The sequence below is a fragment of the Callospermophilus lateralis genome, chromosome 14, assembly GCF_048772815.1.
Source record: "Callospermophilus lateralis isolate mCalLat2 chromosome 14, mCalLat2.hap1, whole genome shotgun sequence".
In the NCBI taxonomy this organism is placed as follows: Eukaryota; Metazoa; Chordata; class Mammalia; order Rodentia; family Sciuridae; genus Callospermophilus; species Callospermophilus lateralis.
In genome coordinates this window covers 57,851,272-57,858,251 of record NC_135318.1, presented here as the reverse complement: position 1 = coordinate 57,858,251, position 6,980 = coordinate 57,851,272, and the positions used below count along the sequence as shown (strand labels likewise).

Here is a 6,980-nt window from a genome sequence, read left to right as displayed (position 1 = left end):
GGGGTCACTCAATAAATGTTCTTGAATAAATAAACAAGTGACCAAAATAATGAACTTTTAAGTGAGACATACATAAGACTCATAATTTAGAGAAAAGGACATTTCTTAATTTCATCTCCAGCACTCTAGGAGCTTCACAGTATTATTCAGAGTGCCATTACTTCCTTTTCCTTCCCTTGGATAACAGGTTGTGCCCAATCTGCTTTTCTGGGAAAAGAGAAGTCTGGTTCTCTTTGACCCTTCCTTAGTTTCAGTAAGACTTGGCTGAGGCTGTGGAGATTGCTATACTGTTCTTAACGACTGGATTACATTTTCAGAACCATATCTTTTTATACAGGAACAGTAAAAATGGGTTGTATTGTCCCTCTTTCTTTAAAAAAATATTTTTTAGTTCTAGATGGATACAATATCCTTATTTTATCTATTTATCTTTATGTGGTGCTGAGGATCGAACCCAGTGACTCACAGAGCTACAACCCTAACCCTGTATTATCCCTCTTAAGAAATATAGTTGAGTTTTTGTGTTGTTTTGGAAGTGCTGAGAACTTACATACTAGCCAAGCACTAACACTCAGCCACAAAGAGAGGCTTTCAGTGGTGGAAGAGGCCAGGGAGGAAGATGTTATAATTAGTCACCCACAATGAACACAGATGACACTTCTGCTGTCAATCCCAGGGACAACCTGAAGCTCCAAGTTGCCACTAACCAGGACTCCCAGCCATTCCCCTACCCCACCCCCCTTTGAGAAAAAGTAAAAAGGAGATTTATTGCTTTGCTAGCAAAGGAGAAACACAGGGGACTCCTGTCCCAGAGGCTGTGATTCTGCCCATCAGCAGGAATGGGGACTATTAAAGAGGTGATTCAAAGGCTACATTTCAGGGGCTGGGGATGTGGCTCAAGTGGTAGCGCGCTCGCCTGGCATGTGTGCGGCCCGGGTTCGAGAACTGAAAAATAAATATTAAAAAATTCTCTCTCTTTCTCTCTCTCTCTCTCTCCTTTAAAAAAAAAAAAAAGGCTACATTCCACGGGTTCTCTGGAGTTGTAATTCACTTTTTAATTTGGGAGACAGTCCTTCCCAAGATCTTCTGGTACCATCCCCAAAGTCTGGATTACTTCCTCCCTATGGTGGGTATATACTCAAGGACAGATAACTCTGCCTAGGGTTAGGAAGAAAGATAATCCTGTTGCCTTGAGATGAGGGAGGGGGAGAGATTAGGGAGGAGCAGGGAAGAGAAAGAAAAAAAAGTGTGTCCACTTAAAAAATAAGTAGCAGTGGCAGAGCAGCAAAGGCTATATTTAAAGCATAAGATGGACCACTGTTACATTTCCCCACTGTCAATTTCTATATTTCATTTCTATTGAAAAATGGGCTATGATATCTCCAAGCTGCTTCCTGCTGAAAGAGGGTGAAGTTGGGGAAATCACCCAAAGTCCTTATTCTCTAACAGGTGGGGGGTGGACCGTTAAGGGCATTCAGCATCAGAGCAGTCCAGAGGCCCACGGTCCAGCCCTCTCTTGACCCTGTTTGCTGCAACATGTAGCAAAAGTGTCCCTCCAGCTCTTGAAGCTTCTGTAGGGCCTTCTCCTCCCCATCTTCCCCCAACCCATGCCAAGAAAACTGGTCCCTGTCAAACCTGCCCCTCTCCCTTTCGGTCCTGGCAAGAATAGCTTTGGCATCTTGTTCTCCAAAGGAAATATGCCTCAGATTCAGAGGTCACAACTTAGTGCTTCCTTCCTGGAGAGCGGCTGGTGTTTGTTATCCAGAACCCCACCATGATCAATAAAGGAACCTGACCAAATGCCAATATCTAGTACCAGGCAGTCCCTCAGATTCAGGAGAGCAAATCCCAGGCTATCCAGGTACAGCCCAATCTCACCAACCAAATCCAGATCATCCCTGGTACAAATCAAGCCATCACCACCCTGTTAGATGTCCCGTCACAAGCCTGTTCCTCATCAAGCCAACCCCCATCCAAAAGTTGAGTACAGTCATCATCCCTGTGTAGAATCTGGCCAACTTGGTGAAGCTGACAGAGAGGGATGGTAACATGATGCTCACCCTGCCCATCAACAACCCTGTGAATGCCAGTGACACTGGGGCCATCACTCAGCTCCTCTACCAAAAGATCCCCTCCCCCTTCTGTCACTGTCTTAGACTAACAGGAAAGCCAGGAAAGAAGAGTCTTCCTGCCTCCCAACTGTCTGAGGTTGTGGCTGAGCAAATGGAGATGGTGTTAATCAAGACCGTGATTGAAACCAGGGCAGACAACGTCACCAGGAAGAAAACAACCTGATTGTTCAGAGCTCTGGGAAGGCAGGCAGTCAGCTATGGTCCAGATGGTGCCCCCAAAGGCAGAGCAGCAGGAGATGGTGCAGATCCTCCAAGAGACTCTGCAGGGAGTGCAGACTGCACCCATTGCCCTCCCACCATCAGGCAAAAACTCTCCCAGAATTTTCAGATTCAGGCTGCAGAGTCAGCGCCTACTCAGGTCACCAATTGCACACCTTCCGGTAAAGGTACAGTCAGTTCTTGTTCATGATAGCCTCTTAGCAACAGCTGCAACCACCTGTAGCAGCCCTGTACCCCAAGCTCTCTAGCTGAATGGGACCAGCAGAAAACAATTGGATTCAATTCTCCCAAAAAAAGCATCCCCTGCTAAAGATTGAGCCTGTTGGGAGAGTCATCATTCTGAACACAGCACAGCAGTTGCCCAAGCCATGCAGACCATCAATATTAACCAAGTCCAAGTCCAGGGCATGCTGTCACCATCACCAACACTAGTCAGACAGCAGCAATTATAAGTGCAGAATGTTTCTGGAAACAACTTGACCATCAGTGGGCTAAGCCCCAACCAGATCCAGCTGCAGATGGAGAAGGTCCTGGCCAGAGATGCCCCACCTGGAGAGAAGTGCTGTATGGCCTACATGAGTCCCAGTTGCAAAGATGGGGAGAAGAGGTCTGGAGACAGGGCCAGAAAAAGCATGTGTCCATATCCCTGACTGTGGCAAGACTTTTCTGAAGGCATCCCTGCTGCAGGCCCATGGGCAACTGCACACCAGCAAGCTGCTCTTGCTCTGCAAATGGTTCTTCTGTGGAAAGAAGTTCACATGGAGAGACAAACTCCAGAGGTACACTCTCATCCACACAGAAGACAAACACTTTTGAGTGCACCCAGGGACAGAAGAACTTCATGAAAAGTGACCACCTTACCAAGCATTACAAGATCCACCTGTCCCAAAGAACTTATAAGGCCAACTGAGACAGAAGATGCAATCCTTTATCTGTCCTGCCTGGGCCCCTGGCAGACAGGTGCCCATGGCTGCCTTTAGCCCTACTCCTGATATGTGGCTGCAGACCCATAGGAAGGGACTCTGCTCGCTATGCTCTCCTTCTTTTAAGCCCCCCGGCTCCAACCGGTCCTTCCCTTTTCATCACTAGCTCCCATCCTGTCTAGACCATGGACACTGGCCATGCCCAATGAGTCGTTCTAAACCAGAATGCACGGGAACCCTTATTTTCAAAGGAAAAACATGCATTTTGTTCCATCAAGGAGCAAAGCTGAGCTCCCCTCTCACCCTCACTCCCTACCCCTAACACTGTGGGAGTCCCATCCTGCCTGGCCCACCCCCAATTCCTATGCCTCTCTGCCCCCAAACACAACCACTAAGGATGCCCATAGGCCTTGCATCCAACTCCCCATTGGCACCCACCTCTGCAGAGGCTCAGGAGGTGCCTCCACACCACTGCCCAGCCCTGTCAGGGTGCTCCTCCAGACACTCCAATTTCCTATTTGAAAAGTCAAATACCTATGAACCCTCCCCATTCCTCATTTTTTCTTGTGGAGAATGCTGCCTTATGTTCTCTACTTGGGATGATGAACATTGTATATTGTGTATGCTTTAAAGAAGTTTTATTTAATTGCTCTCTTCTTACTTTCCATGGAAGTCCCCTCCCTCATGACTGCTTTCTGATTATACCAAACTGTGGCAATGATGAGCACGTGATTTTTTATCTCTAGCAATTCTCTTTCCTAAGTGGCACAACATTTCAACTCATATCTGGATTCACATAAAAACATCTTCATCCAAGCTGGGTGCAGGGGCCCATATCTATAATCCCAGCGACTCAGGAAGCTGAGGCAGGAGGATCACAAGTTCAAAGCCAGCCTCAGCAACTTAGCAAGGCCCTAAGCAACTTAGTGAGACCCTGTCTCAAAAAATAAAAATTATTTGTATTTTATTTTATTTTATTTTTTTGGGTACTGAGCCACATCCCCAACCCTATTTTGTATTTTATTTAGAGACAGGGTCTCACTGAGTTGCTTGGCACCTCGCCTTTGCTGAGGCTGGCTTTGAACTCCTGATCCTCCTGCCTCAGCCTGCTGAGTTGAATTACTGGGAATACAGGTGTGCACAACTGCACCTGGCTAAATTCTGATTATTTTTATACTTAAAAGAAACATATTGAAACTGAACTACAAGAAAACTTAGTGAATGTAAATATCAATGAGAGAGATTTCTCAGAAAAAAAAACAAAAGTTATAAATCACAAAAGAGTGAGCTGGGCACAGGTGGTGTACTTAAGAATCCCAGATCTCAGTTACTTGGGAGATTGAGGCAGGAGACTCACTGAAGACCAGTCTGGGCAACATAGTGCTCTGCCTCAAAATAATTAATTAATTAATTAATTAAAAATAAATAAATAAAATAAAGAACAGATAAGTTTTCCCTATATAAGAATTTTTTAAAACTTCTATGTGAGCATTTATGAATAAATACAGGTGGGGAAAACTACAAAGAAAAATGAGAGAATTATTAGCAAAAATTTTTCATAATAGTTACTTTCTTGGGGGAAAGGTAATCCCACAATTTTAGTTCTTTAGATTATCCTAAGGAAGGAAAAATACACTTTTCTAAAGATATATTTGCAAGGATGTTAATTTCCATGTTTTCATATTGGAAATAAATAAATGTTTATTGATAGAGAGCTGGTTAAATACATTGTGACATACAATCTATGAAATAACACAATCAATGGAATTCAACACCTATATTAAATGATAGTCTAGATATATTAGCATGAAATATGTACACAGATGGTGTGATAACACATGCCTGTAATCCCAGTGGCTCAGGAGACTAAGACAGGAGGATGCAAGTTCAAAGCCAGGATCAGCAATTTAGCAAAGCCCCAAGTAATTTAGGGAGACCCTATCTCAAAAATAAAAAGGGGATATGGCTCAGTGGTTAAGCACCCCTGGGTTCAATCTCTGGTACAAAAAAAAAAAAAAAAAAAAAAGGCCACAATATTTTTCAAATGTGAAAAAAGATTAAAGAACATCATGTGTACAATAGTTTCATCTGCATGTGTGTGTATGTATGTGTAGTCAAAGAGAGGTATATGAAAGTACCAGTAATGGATTATATCTAGCTTATGATATTTCTGGACACATTTGCCATCCTTTTCATATTTTCCTGTATCATTGTATGTGTAGTGATACAAATAATCATCTTGTCAATAAAGTAATTTGTGAGTTTTTAAAAGTGAAAAATACTGAGATAGTATTTTTATTTGTTAAAAATTATTAAGTATATTTATGTCCCTGTTGACCCAGGATTTCCATATAGCCCTACAATCATGACACGCTCTTCCCTTTTCTCACTTTCTACCTCAAACCCATGTTGTCCTCCCTTCCCCTTCCTCACCCTGTTCAGACAGAATATCTTCATTTTTCAGAGCTCTGATCATTAGCACTAGGAGGATTAAGGACAGACAATTATCTTCATTTTTGAGATGAAATATTTGAGAGCTAGAAAAAGGAATGAGGGCCGCATGATCACACAGCAAGTTAACATCAGAAGTTGTCATGATAGGCCAGTTGCAGTGGTGCCTGCCTGTAATCCCAGCTACTCAGAAGGCTGAGGCAGGAGGATCTCAAGTTTGAGGTCTGTCAAGGGCAGCTTAGTGAGACTCTGTCTCAAGATCAAATTTTAAAAAGAAATATTCGTGTTAGAACCCAGGTCTTCTAATAATTCAGTCATTATTCAATTCAAAAAGAAGCTTGTGGGCGGAGGCTATAGCTTAGTGGCAGATCGCTTACCTTGCACATGTGAGGCACTGGATTTGATACCCAGCACCACATAAAAATAAATACATTAAATAAAGACATGCTGCCCATCTACAACTACAAAAAAAAAAAAAAAGCTTCATCATAAAAAAAGAAGAAAAAATAAGCTTGTGTCAGGCACGGTGACCCGTGCCTGTAATCCCAGTGGCTCTAGAGGCTGAAGCAGGAGGATCTCATATTCAAAGTCAGCCTCAGCAAAAAAGCCAGGCATTAAGCAACTCAGTGAGACCCTGCCACAGTCTGGCTGGGCACAAATCACGAGTCACTCACAGCTTTGTAGATTCAAACAGCAATTCTTTATTCCCGAACTCACACCGGCCGTCTACAAACACGTTCTGGGGAAATCCACGTTCTCTGCCCAAATCCACCTCTCCACTGGGCTTCTGTCTCCCAAAAATACTGTCTGAATCCCTAAGAACTCAAGAGGAACTCAGGCAGCAGGATACGCCCTATTCCCTGCAGGAATAATCTTCCTAAACCAGGAACGCCCTAAACTCGGATTATCCTAAACCGGGAACACCCTAAACTCGGATCCGCCCTGGTCCTTGAGCAAGGTCACCTTCCACTAAGCAACATGGGGGTATGCTGGCAAGGAAATTGTCATACCTACTTGGCTAATGGCTCCCAGCAAGACCCTAAAATAAAATACAAAATAGGACTGGGGTTGTGGCTCAGTGGTCAGGTGTTCTTGAGTTCCATCCATTGCTGGTAGCAGGCCCGCCCTGGCCCCCGGGGCCCAGCCCCCAGTTCCTTGTTCTGCATGTCAAAGTGGCCAGCTCACAGGGTCGTGATGCAGGTTTGCGGTTTCCCGTTTATCTGCCCCAGACACATATGTCTCTGGGAACATCTTG

At 44.1% G+C, this 6,980-nt stretch overlaps 1 pseudogene; it reads left to right on the top strand.

Annotated features, from left to right (window-relative positions):
- Positions 1-641: 641 nt before the first annotated feature.
- On the top strand, positions 642-3,261 carry LOC143379989 (transcription factor Sp2 pseudogene; annotated as a pseudogene).
- The last annotated feature ends 3,719 nt before the right edge of the window (positions 3,262-6,980 follow it).